The sequence below is a fragment of the Heterocephalus glaber genome, unplaced genomic scaffold, assembly GCF_053883595.1.
Source record: "Heterocephalus glaber isolate CG9 unplaced genomic scaffold, H.glaber_assembly_v1.0 deba00001608, whole genome shotgun sequence".
Lineage (NCBI taxonomy): Eukaryota > Metazoa > Chordata > Mammalia > Rodentia > Bathyergidae > Heterocephalus > Heterocephalus glaber.
In genome coordinates, this window is record NW_028258379.1 from 21224072 (window position 1) to 21234770 (window position 10699).

The 10699-nt window shown below is 35.5% G+C and overlaps 1 pseudogene; it reads right to left on the bottom strand.

Moving 5' to 3' along the window:
* Positions 1–5143: 5143 nt before the first annotated feature.
* On the bottom strand, positions 5144–5684 carry LOC110346796 (PEST proteolytic signal-containing nuclear protein pseudogene; annotated as a pseudogene).
* Positions 5685–10699: the final 5015 nt, after the last annotated feature.

Genomic DNA, 10699 nt, shown 5'->3' on the forward strand with positions numbered 1-10699 from the left:
CGTAGCCAGAGGGACTTTGCTGATCTTTGCTTTCAAGATGGAGAGACTGTCCTGAACTCTTTGGACAGTGGCGAAGTGCAATCGCAGATGTCTTCTTACAAGAGAGGCAGGAGGGTCCACGTCAGAAGAAAAAGCTGTGGTGATGGACGCTGAGGTTGGAGCAACACCATTGTTGGAAATGAACAAAGTGGAAGGATGAAGACAGACAGAATCTGGGTAAGGCACTGAATGGATTGTTCCTGAGAGCCTCCAGAAGGAACACAGCCTGATCCTCCATTTCTTATCCCTAAAATCAGGACAGGTATTCTTGGCTTACCTCTCAGATCTGTCATGAAAAGTAAAGGCAATAGGATAAGAAAATGCTGACAACAAAAATCTGAAAATACAAGGCCTTGTTTTTGTCCAGTGGACATACAGAAATGATCAAGCATGACAAGGTAGTTTGAATTCTACTTCCTGTATGGCAGGTAACTAAATAGTCAAAGAGTACTGTATGTGGAGAATTTCTTTCTTTCTTTTCTTTCTTTCTTTCTTTCTTTCTTTCTTTCTTTCTTTCTTTCTTTCTTTCTTTTCTTTCTTTCTTTTTTTTTTTTTGAGACAGGGTCTTGCTATGTAGTTCAGGCTGGCCTTGAACTCACTATGTATCCCAGGCTGGCCTCGAACTCACAGCAATCCTCCTGCCTCAGCCTCCCAAGTGCTGGGATTACAGGCATGTGCCCACCATGCCTGGCTGTATATGAATTTCTTTCTTTTTTTTCTTTTTTTAAAAATTAATTTTATTGGTACAATTTATTTATTTTTTTATTACTTAAATTCTTTTATTGGTACATTTTAGGTACACAACACATTTACATTTCTCATTGGGAATTGTACCTTTACATAATGCATCTTGGTTCTTGTTTTTTCCCCATTCCTAGCCCTCCCTTCACCCCCTCCACCCTTCCCTATTTACAAAGAATTTATTTCCATTTTTTTCCATTTCTCAGCATTTTCCTTTCCCTTCTTTCCTTTCCCCTGCTCCTCCCACTACCCCTACCCCTTTGGGCCTTTTCTTCCTATTTTGCATTATCGATTATTCATTCTAATCATTGGTACATTTTAGGTGTATAATATAATGACATTCATCATTGGAAATTTGCACCTTTACATAATCTCTCTTGGTTCTTATTTTTCCCCCTTCCCCTGCCCTCCCTTCAACCCCTCCATCCCTCCCTATTTACAAAGACTTTGTTTCCATTTTTTCGTTTTCTCATATTAATTCCATTTCCCTTCTTTCCTTTCCCCTACTCCTCCCACTTGCCCTTCCCCTTTGCCCCTTTTTTTCCTATTTCACATTATCAGTTATACATTTTAGTCCTTATTTACACTTTCAGTTTCTCACACTAGAGAAACTATTCAGTATTTACACGTGTGTCCTGTTTATTTCACTTAAGAGTATCACCTCAATGTGCATCCATTTAGCTATAAATGTCTCTAATTTCTCATTTTTTATGGCTGAGTAGGACTTATGGAGAATTTCTTACCAGGCTGTTTCTGTTAATTTTTAAAAATGCTTTGTCAGAAATATCTCTAATTTTGCTGTTTAATCAAGATTTTCACAAAATTTCTGTCCCATTGACAGTAATGTCAAATTACATAATACTTTTATAGTTCTTTTCTCACTCTTTTTTTTTTAGTTTAACAAAATGTATTGGTTATTTTATTTTATTTTATTTTTTTCACTTTATTAAATTCTTTTATTGGTACATTGTAGGTATACAACACAATTACATTTCTCATTGGGAATTGTACCTTTACATAATGCATCTTGGTTCTTATTTTTTCCCCATTCCTAGCCCTCCCTTCACCCCCTCCACCCTTCCCTATTTACAAAGACTTTATTTCCATTTTTTCCATTTCTCATCATTTTTCCTTTCCCTTCTTTCCTTTCTCCTGCCCCTCCCACTACCCCTACCCCTTTGGACCTTTTCTTCCTATTTTGCATTATCAATTATTCATTCTAATCATTGGTACATTTTAGGTATACAATATAATGACATTCATCATTGGAAATTTGCACCTTTACATAGTCTCTCTTGGTTCTTATTTTTCACCCTTGCCCAGCCCTCCCTTCAACCCCTCCAGTCCTCCCTATTTACAAAGATTTTGTTCCTATTTTTCCATTTTCTCATATTAATCCCATTCCCTTTTATCCTTTCCCCTATCCTTCCCACTTCCTTCCCCTTTGCTCCTTTTCTTCCTATTTCACATTACCTATTATACCTTTTAGTCCTTATTTACACTTTCAGTTTCTCACACCAGAGAAACTATTTGGTATTTACATATGTGTGTCCTATGTATTTCACTTAAGAGTATTGCCTCAATGTGCATCCACTTAGCGATAAATGTCTCTAATTTCTCTTTTTTATGGCTGAGTAGTATTCCATTTTATAAAAAAACCACATTTTCTTTATGCAGTCTCCAGTTGATGGGCATTTGGGCTGTTTCCAAGTTTTAGCTATTGCAAACTGTGCTGCTATGAACATGGGTGCACATATATCACTGTGGTATGATTCTTTTAATTCTTTGGGGAAGATCCCCAGCAGTGGAATAATGGGGTCAAATGGGACTTCCAGTCTTAGTTCTTTGAGGTATCTCTGTACTGATTTCCACAGTGGTTGCACCAGTCTACACTTCCACCAGCTGTGGAGCAGGGTTCCTCTTTCCCCACAGCCCCTCCAGCATTTGTTATTGGTTGATTTCATGATAGCAGCCATTCTTTCTGGAGTGAAGTGGAATCTCAGTGTTGTTTTTATTTGCATCTCTCGAATGACCAGTGATGTTAAACATTTTTTCATATGTTTATTTGCTATTTCGACTTCTTTGTCTGAGAAATGTCTGTTCATTTCAGATGCCCATTTTCAGATTGGGTCTTTAAATTTGGGAAGTCTGATCTTTTTAAGTTCTTTATAGATTCGAGATAGTAGACTTTTGTCTGAGGAAGAGCAAGTGAAAATTTTTTCCCACATTGTGGGTTGTCTCTTCACACTCCTGGTGGTTTCTCTTGCTGTGCAGAAGCTTTTTAATGAGAAGAGATCCCACTTGTTGATTGTTTGTGCTAGTTCACGGGCAACTGAGGTTTTGTTCATAAAATCTTTTCCTACACCGATATCTTCAAGGGTTCTTCCTAACCTCTGTTCCAACTGGTTCAGGGTTTCTATTTTAATATTTAGATCTTTAATCCATTTTGATTTTAGTTTAGTGCATGGTGAGAGATACAGGTGTAATTTTAATCTTTGGCAAGTTGAATCCCAATTTTTCCAGCACCATTTATTGAAGAAGCTATCTTTCCTCCAGTGAGGGTGTTTGGCTCCTTTATCGAAGATGAGATGGCTGAATGTGTCTGGCATTGTTTCTGCATCTTCTAATCTGTTCCACTGGTCCTCAGGTCTGTTTCTTTGCCAGTACCATGCTGTTTTTATCACAGTAGCTTTGTAGTATAGTTGCAGGTTGGGGATTGTGATATTCCCTTTATTGGTTATTTTAATAAAGACATTCATCTCAGTCATTTCTCTCCTCATCTTGACCTTAGTTTAGTATTTCATTTGGGTCAAGAAAACAGTATGTAGGAGAGGGATGTTATTTTAACAAACAGTAAAACAGACAAAAATGAACAGTTTGCCTACATAAAAGTAAAGTTAAAGTTAAATTCATGTATCTTGGTATAATTAAATCATGTAAGAATTAATAGGTCTATATACATTTCCATTGTTTTACTTGGGCCTTAATCTAAACTTTAATGTAAAAGAACAACTTATTAGCCATATATGTAGGTTTCTTCTCTGGAATTACTATTAAAAAAGGTCAGCAAGTAACTACCACCAACAAAATAGTCTGAAGCTACCTCCAAATTTAACAATGTAGGCATTCTGAAGGAAATCACTGTATCATTTTTCATTTGTCTGTGACTATGCTTTCAAAGATGTGTTTAACTGTCACTTTAAAAATGTCCATATACAATACAAAAACACAAAACACAACACCCTACAGTACACAAATCTAACAGTATATGTGATGAACAATTCTATAAAATGTGTTTGAAGATGCATTTTCTTTCATTTTCAGTATCTACAATATGCCCAGGCCACTGGGCAGTATGTATACACTTAAAATAAACAATATAATTGTTCTAATAAGAAATCCTGTAGTGAGTTCAATTCAGATTGGATTTAACAATTTAGTAATGTAAATGTGTAGACAAAGTTACAGAAAATGCATTTTATTGTCTTCCATCTTCTACAATGTTAAAATTTTTTGTGTGTGTGTTTATACCTTTTAAAAAATAAAACCAGCCAAATACTTAAACAGTATGTACATTCAAATTTTTGGTGGTGGTTTTTATTTTAAAAGAAACAGCTTCCTTATGATTTGCCTCAAGTTCTGTTGGAAATGCTTACAAGAATTAGCTAATAAACAAACAAAAACCAAGAGAAGCACATTCAAAATACTGATTTACTTTGGTAGCAAATGGCTGTTCTTTGAAGACTAATGAAGGTAGATAAGACCATTAAAGTGAAATGGGCTATTTCAAATACGATACTTCACATAGAAATTTTTTAAAAAAATTATTTTTGGTGAAAGAGCTAAGCATCTGTATCCACTGATAGCAATGCCATACCTAATAATATGATAACAAAACAAATGCCCATAAGGAAAAAAACTATTTTAATTTTATCTAAATTTAGTTTTAGTCAATAGTCCAGCAACATTTTCCTTTCAATACAATACTCCCCCTTTCTCTATAAGGCTGTTCCTCAGAGCCAGACACTCAGTTTAGGTAATGAGGGAGTTAATTTAGGAGTAACTGCTGACAGTTTTAAATAGACAGTTATTTTTTGCTTCCCTCTTAATGTGCTAATAGTTGTGTCTAAAAAAATATGCAATTCTTAAAAAGGTACTATTTCTGATTTCTTTATTATCTGTAACCTTTGGGAACTAATCACATGAAACTGCAAAATTAGCAAATGTCTTGAAATCTGTATATAAAACATAAATTACCTTTAATTTCAAACTCTCACTTATTAGTGTACCAGTCAATCTTTAAAAAAAGAAAAAGAAAAAGTACAAGCAGCTCCAAAGATAGTCTTATACCATTTTTAAAAAGGAAACTGTTCCTTTTAACTTTACACCCACCCCACACCCCAATTCAAAACACATCATTTAATTGTCTTGGTCATGGACATTTCCAAGATGAGATTTTATATTTCATTCCCATAGCTTCTGGTTATCAGAAAACCCATGCTTTCCTTTATTGAAAGAGTTTGGTCCGGCTGATGTTGATGTATCCCTTCCAATATTCTTCATCCTCCTCTTTGCTTCTGGAGGCATCTCCTCTGGTTCACTATCTTCATCTTCATTAAAAGCTGCTGCTACTGAAAGGGTTTTTGGAGCAAGAGTTGGAACGGTTTCTTCAGGCTTACTTGATCCAAGTTTGATGGATGTAGCTGTTGCTTTCTTTGTTGTGTGACTCCCTATGGCAAATCCAAACTTGGAGATCTTTGTGGGCTTGGTGGGGAGGTCTGCAGCTTCTTCTTCAGCTGATGGCCTCTCAGCACTGCGGCTGGAACTTTCCCCTGCATTACTCTGGCCACTCCAGCTCGCCTCGGATTCTCAGGCTCCTCCTCTCCCGCCTTTCCGTCCGCCATTTTCCCGGCTCTCCTTTTCTCTCTTTATTACTTGTATGCTTATTAATTTTTACAAAGTATTGGGTTTCAGTGCATGTATTTTTGTACCGGGGATCCAACTCGGGTCTTTGCGCTTGCGAAGCAGGCGGTGGAACGACTGAGCTAAATCCCCGGCTCAGTGTATATATTTTGATAATATCTACTTCCCCTTACACCACCCTTACATATTCTCTCTTTTTTTTTTTTTTTTTTTTTCAGAACCGGGGATAGAACTCAGGACCTTGTGCTTGCCAGGCAGGTGTGGTGCCACTGAGCTAAATCCCTGGCCCTTATATAATCTTCCTTGAGTCACTGAAGTTCTTAAATTTTAGCTTAGGGAATCACTCTGCAGAGGCAGTAGTAGTAATTAGCATTGCTAATAAAGTTCTTAAGCATTATTAAATTTAAAAATAAGCCACAAATATTAATATTTTCTGACAGAGCTATGTGTTTGCATGTGATAAATTATTTTTATCAATGAAAGTGTTGCGATGTATTTTAATTCATCATTGCTACTTTTCTATCACGATTACAACTGTCTTTTAAAGCAATATTGAGGTCCAAACTGAAGTTGTTTCAAATTTTTTCAATTGAGTACCAACAGCAGTTTGGTATTCAATTTGTTAAAAAAACAACGAACCCTCTTCAATTAAGAATATACCTTGATCTAGGATTTGTTGGAGAATAGCCTTTGTGAAATTTGTTTTAGAATTTTTATATATGAATCTTCTTTCACAGTCATGAAAAAATTTTCCCTTTTACAAATTCTGCATGCTTTATTAGGAGATTATTGTTGGATATTTTATACTAGTTTCTTTCAATTTATAAAAAATTATTTAAAACTTTAAAAATACATGGTTTAATGCTTTTATTTTTTCAGTACTGGGAGTTGAACTCAGGACCTAGTGCTTGCTTCCCAGGCAGGTGTGATACCACTGAGCTACATCCTTGGCCTGGTTTAATGCTTTAAAAGAGAAATATCAGGTGTTTCCTTTTGTTACATTTTAAAGTTAAAAATTAGCAATAGACCATATTAAACATGGTGCATCAGTCAGTGGTCAGAAGCACATTTAATGTAAGATATATAAATATATAAGGATTTACAAGGTAGGCTTACAATGGCTGCTGTCAGAGTGAGGTGTGGAAGAGAGCAAAAGGCCTCTCTGTGCGCTGGAGATCCGAAGGATCCAGCCAAAGTCGAAGGCCTGGAGCTCACTGTAGTGTCCTGTGTGAGTCCTTATCAGGAGGCTGCAGGGCCTGTGATGGAAGCCGGGAGATGAAATCTCAGGTGAAGATGAAGACTGGAGCTCCTCTGAAGAAACAGAAGTGAGCCTTCCTTTTTTTGTTTTCCTTTTTATCCCAGCTAGGGTACGAGCTATTGATGATTGGTGCCACCCACACCCAGGGTGGGCCTTCTGTCTTGGACCTATGCTAATCCAATTTAGTTGGGTATTTCTTACTCAAGTTGACGCAGTCAAGTAGTTGCACAAAGGTGGCACAAATTCACAATCAACTTTCCATTTGGGAATATTAATTTGCCCGATTCTCCTAGTTCATCCCAGATCTTGTCTAAGAGGAAGCCAATTGCTTTAATAGTTTGTAACCTGTGTTCCCATTGTGTGTCAAGTTACGGTTGTAGGGTTTAAGTTTTGGTACATGTTTCATCACTATAGTCCATTTGAAGGTAGATTCAGAAGACAATGGATTTCTTCTCTGAATTGCATGGTTATTGGTACAGGTGAGTCCTTTCTCCCATCACTAAATTCCAACTACATGCCATACATAGCACAAAGAAAATGCTTTTGGATTTTTGGTAAAAATTCTGACCAAATCACTTTTTTTCTTTGCATATTAGTGAGCTTAAGCAAGCCATTTAGCTTGCCTCTGTCCATCTCTTCAATTGATGCCTAAAACTGAGAATTATTTTCTTAGTTTTCCACTAAAGTTTCTTTTCAAAAATTTAAATTAAATTTTGTTTTAAAATGATATGTGAAAACATAAAATTTGCACATATTTATGGGGTCCAAGGAATGTTGAGGTACATGTATATATTGTATAGTGGTTAAGTCAGGGCGTATCTATCACTCAAACATTTATCACTTTTTTTATTGGGGAAAACATTCAAAATTCTTTCTTCTAGCTTTTTGAAGTTATGGTATATTGTTGTCATCTATTGTCACTGCTGTGCAATAGCAACCAGAACATCTTATTCTTATTCATGACTTGGTACCCGCTGACTAACCTCTTCCCATCCCACCCTCCCCCCTTCTATGTCCCCATTCTCTGGTAACCACCATTCTACTTTGAACTTCCATGAGATCAGCTTTTGTTATATTTTATTATTTATTTAGGTATCAGGGATCAAACTCGGGACCTTGAGCTTGCGTGGCAGGCGCCAGAACCACTTCGCTAAATCCCTGGCCTTTTGTTATATTTTAGCTATGAGTGGGATCCTGTGGTACTTGGATTTCTTTGCTTGGCTTATTTCACTTAACAAGCAATCTCCAGTTCCATCCATATGGTCACAAGTGAAAGAATTTCATCCCTTTTAGTGACTGAATAGTATTACCTTGGGTATATGTATCCATTCATCAATCGATGGACACATAGTTTCTTTCCATTTCTTGGCCACTGTGAATGTATGGCAGTATGTGTGAAAATACAGATGTGTCTCTGAGATACTGATTTGATTTTCTCTGAATATCCTTGTATACCAATGGTGGGATTGCTGGATCATATGGCAGTTGTATTTTTTTGTTTTTTGAAGAATCTTTGTACTGTTTTCCATAGTGGCTCTATAAATTTATGTTCCTACCAACAATGTTCAAACCTCCTATATTTTTTCCACATTCTTGTCAGTACTTGTTATTTTTAGAGTTTTTGCTAATAGCCATTCCTACTGGAGTGAGTTAATATCATGTGTTTTTGATTTATATCTCTCTGATGATTAGTGGTGTCAAGCATTTTCTTCAGATACTTGTTGATAATTTGTGCCTTCTATTGAGAAGTGTCTATTTAGGTCTTTTGCCAATTTTTAAATAAAGCTGTTTGTATTTTTACTGTTAAGTTTCTTAGATATCCTGGATATTAAATGCTTGTCAGAGGCATAGTTAGCAAATATACCCCCTCCATTGTGTAAGTTGTCTCTTCATTCTATTGATTGTTTCTTATGCTATGCAGAAGGTTCTTAGTTTGATACAATCCCATTTTTGTGGTTCCATGTAAATTTTAGGATTGCTTTTTCTATATTGTGAAGAATGTCCATTGGTATTTTAATAGAGGTTACATTGAATAGGTCAATCATGTTAGGTAGTATGGATATTTTAACGATACAGACTCTTATAATCCATGAAAATAGATGTCTTGAATCAGGGCAAACATATTTATTACTAATATTCATTGTTTTTGTTTATGTCCTCTTCAGTTTCTTTCATCAACGTTTATAGTTTTTATTTCAGAGAGCTTTCTTTTTTTGGTTAAATTCTTTTCTAGGTCTTTAAAAATGGTTATTGTAAATGAGATTGCTTCTTTGATTTCTAGTTCAGAGATTGGCTACTGGCATATAACAATACTACTGATTTTTGTATGTTGTATCTTGCAGCTTGGCTGAATTCATGTATTAGTTCTAAAACCTTTTGGTGGAGGTTTTCTGTATATAAGATCATGTTATCTGCAAACAGTGACAATTTGACTTCCTATTTTTCAATTTGGATACCATTTAATTATTTCTCCATCTGATTATTCTAGCTAAGACTTCTAATTCTATATTGAATTGAAATGATGAATGTGAACATCCTTATCTTGCTTTAGATCTTAGAGAAAAAACTTTCAGCTTTTCTCCATTCAGTATGATGTTAGTTGTTGGCTTGTTTTACATGGTCTTATTATAGGTATATTAGTTCTACACTTAATATGTTCAGCAATGGAGGTTAAATTTTATCAAATGCCTTTTTTGAATCTGTTTGAGATGGTCATCTGTTCTTTCTTTGTTCTTCATTCTGTTCATGTGTTGATCACATTTATTGGTTGTATATGTAGAACCATCCTTCATCTCTGGGATGAATCCCACTTGGTCATGGAGAATAATCCTTTATAATGTGCTCTTTTTTTAATATAATGTGCTCTTGAATTCAATTTGCTACTCTTTTGTTGAGGATTTTTGCATTTATGTTCATCAGTGTTGACCCATAGCTCCCTGCTTGCTTCCTTCCTTCCTTTCTTCCCCTCTTTTTTTCGTTCTTTTTCTCATTCTTTCTTCTTTTTTTGTTCTTCTGCAGTTTGATGTCAGAGTAATGATGGTCTCATGGGATGTGTTTGGAAGAATTCTTTCTTGCTTATGTTTTGGAATACATAATTTAAGAAGAAGTAGTATTAGTTCTTAAATGTTCAATAAAAACCTTTTTAGTGAAGCCATTTGGTCTTAGGTTTTTCTTTGATAGGGGACTTTTGTTAATCACTCTGCCTTGTTACTTATTGTTAGTGTATTTACATTTTCTGCTTGATTAATCCTGGTAAGGTGTATGTGCTCCAATAATGGGTGCATATATATTTAGAATTGTTACTTCTTGCTGAGTTGATGCTTTTTCATTATATAATGTCTTTTCTTGTCTTGTTCAAGTGGCTTTGATTTAAATTCTATTTGATATAGGTATCTGATATAGGTATGGCTATAGTATGGCTTTCTTTTGGACTCTTTTTGCATCAATTATTGCATTTTTTCCTTCACTTTTCGTCTGTTCATGTCCTTATAGGTGAACTGAGTTTCTTATAAGAAACGTACATTTGAATCCAATTTAAAAAATCTATTCACTTACTCTATATCTTTTGATTGGAGGATTCAATCCACTTATATCAGGGTAACTATTGGTATGTGAGTTCTTACTATAGTCTTTTTTTTTTTTTTTTTTTTTGGTACCAGGGATTGAACTTGGGACCTTGGACTTGTGAGGCCAGCGGCAGCACCACTGAGCTAAATCCCTGGCCCACTATAGCCATTT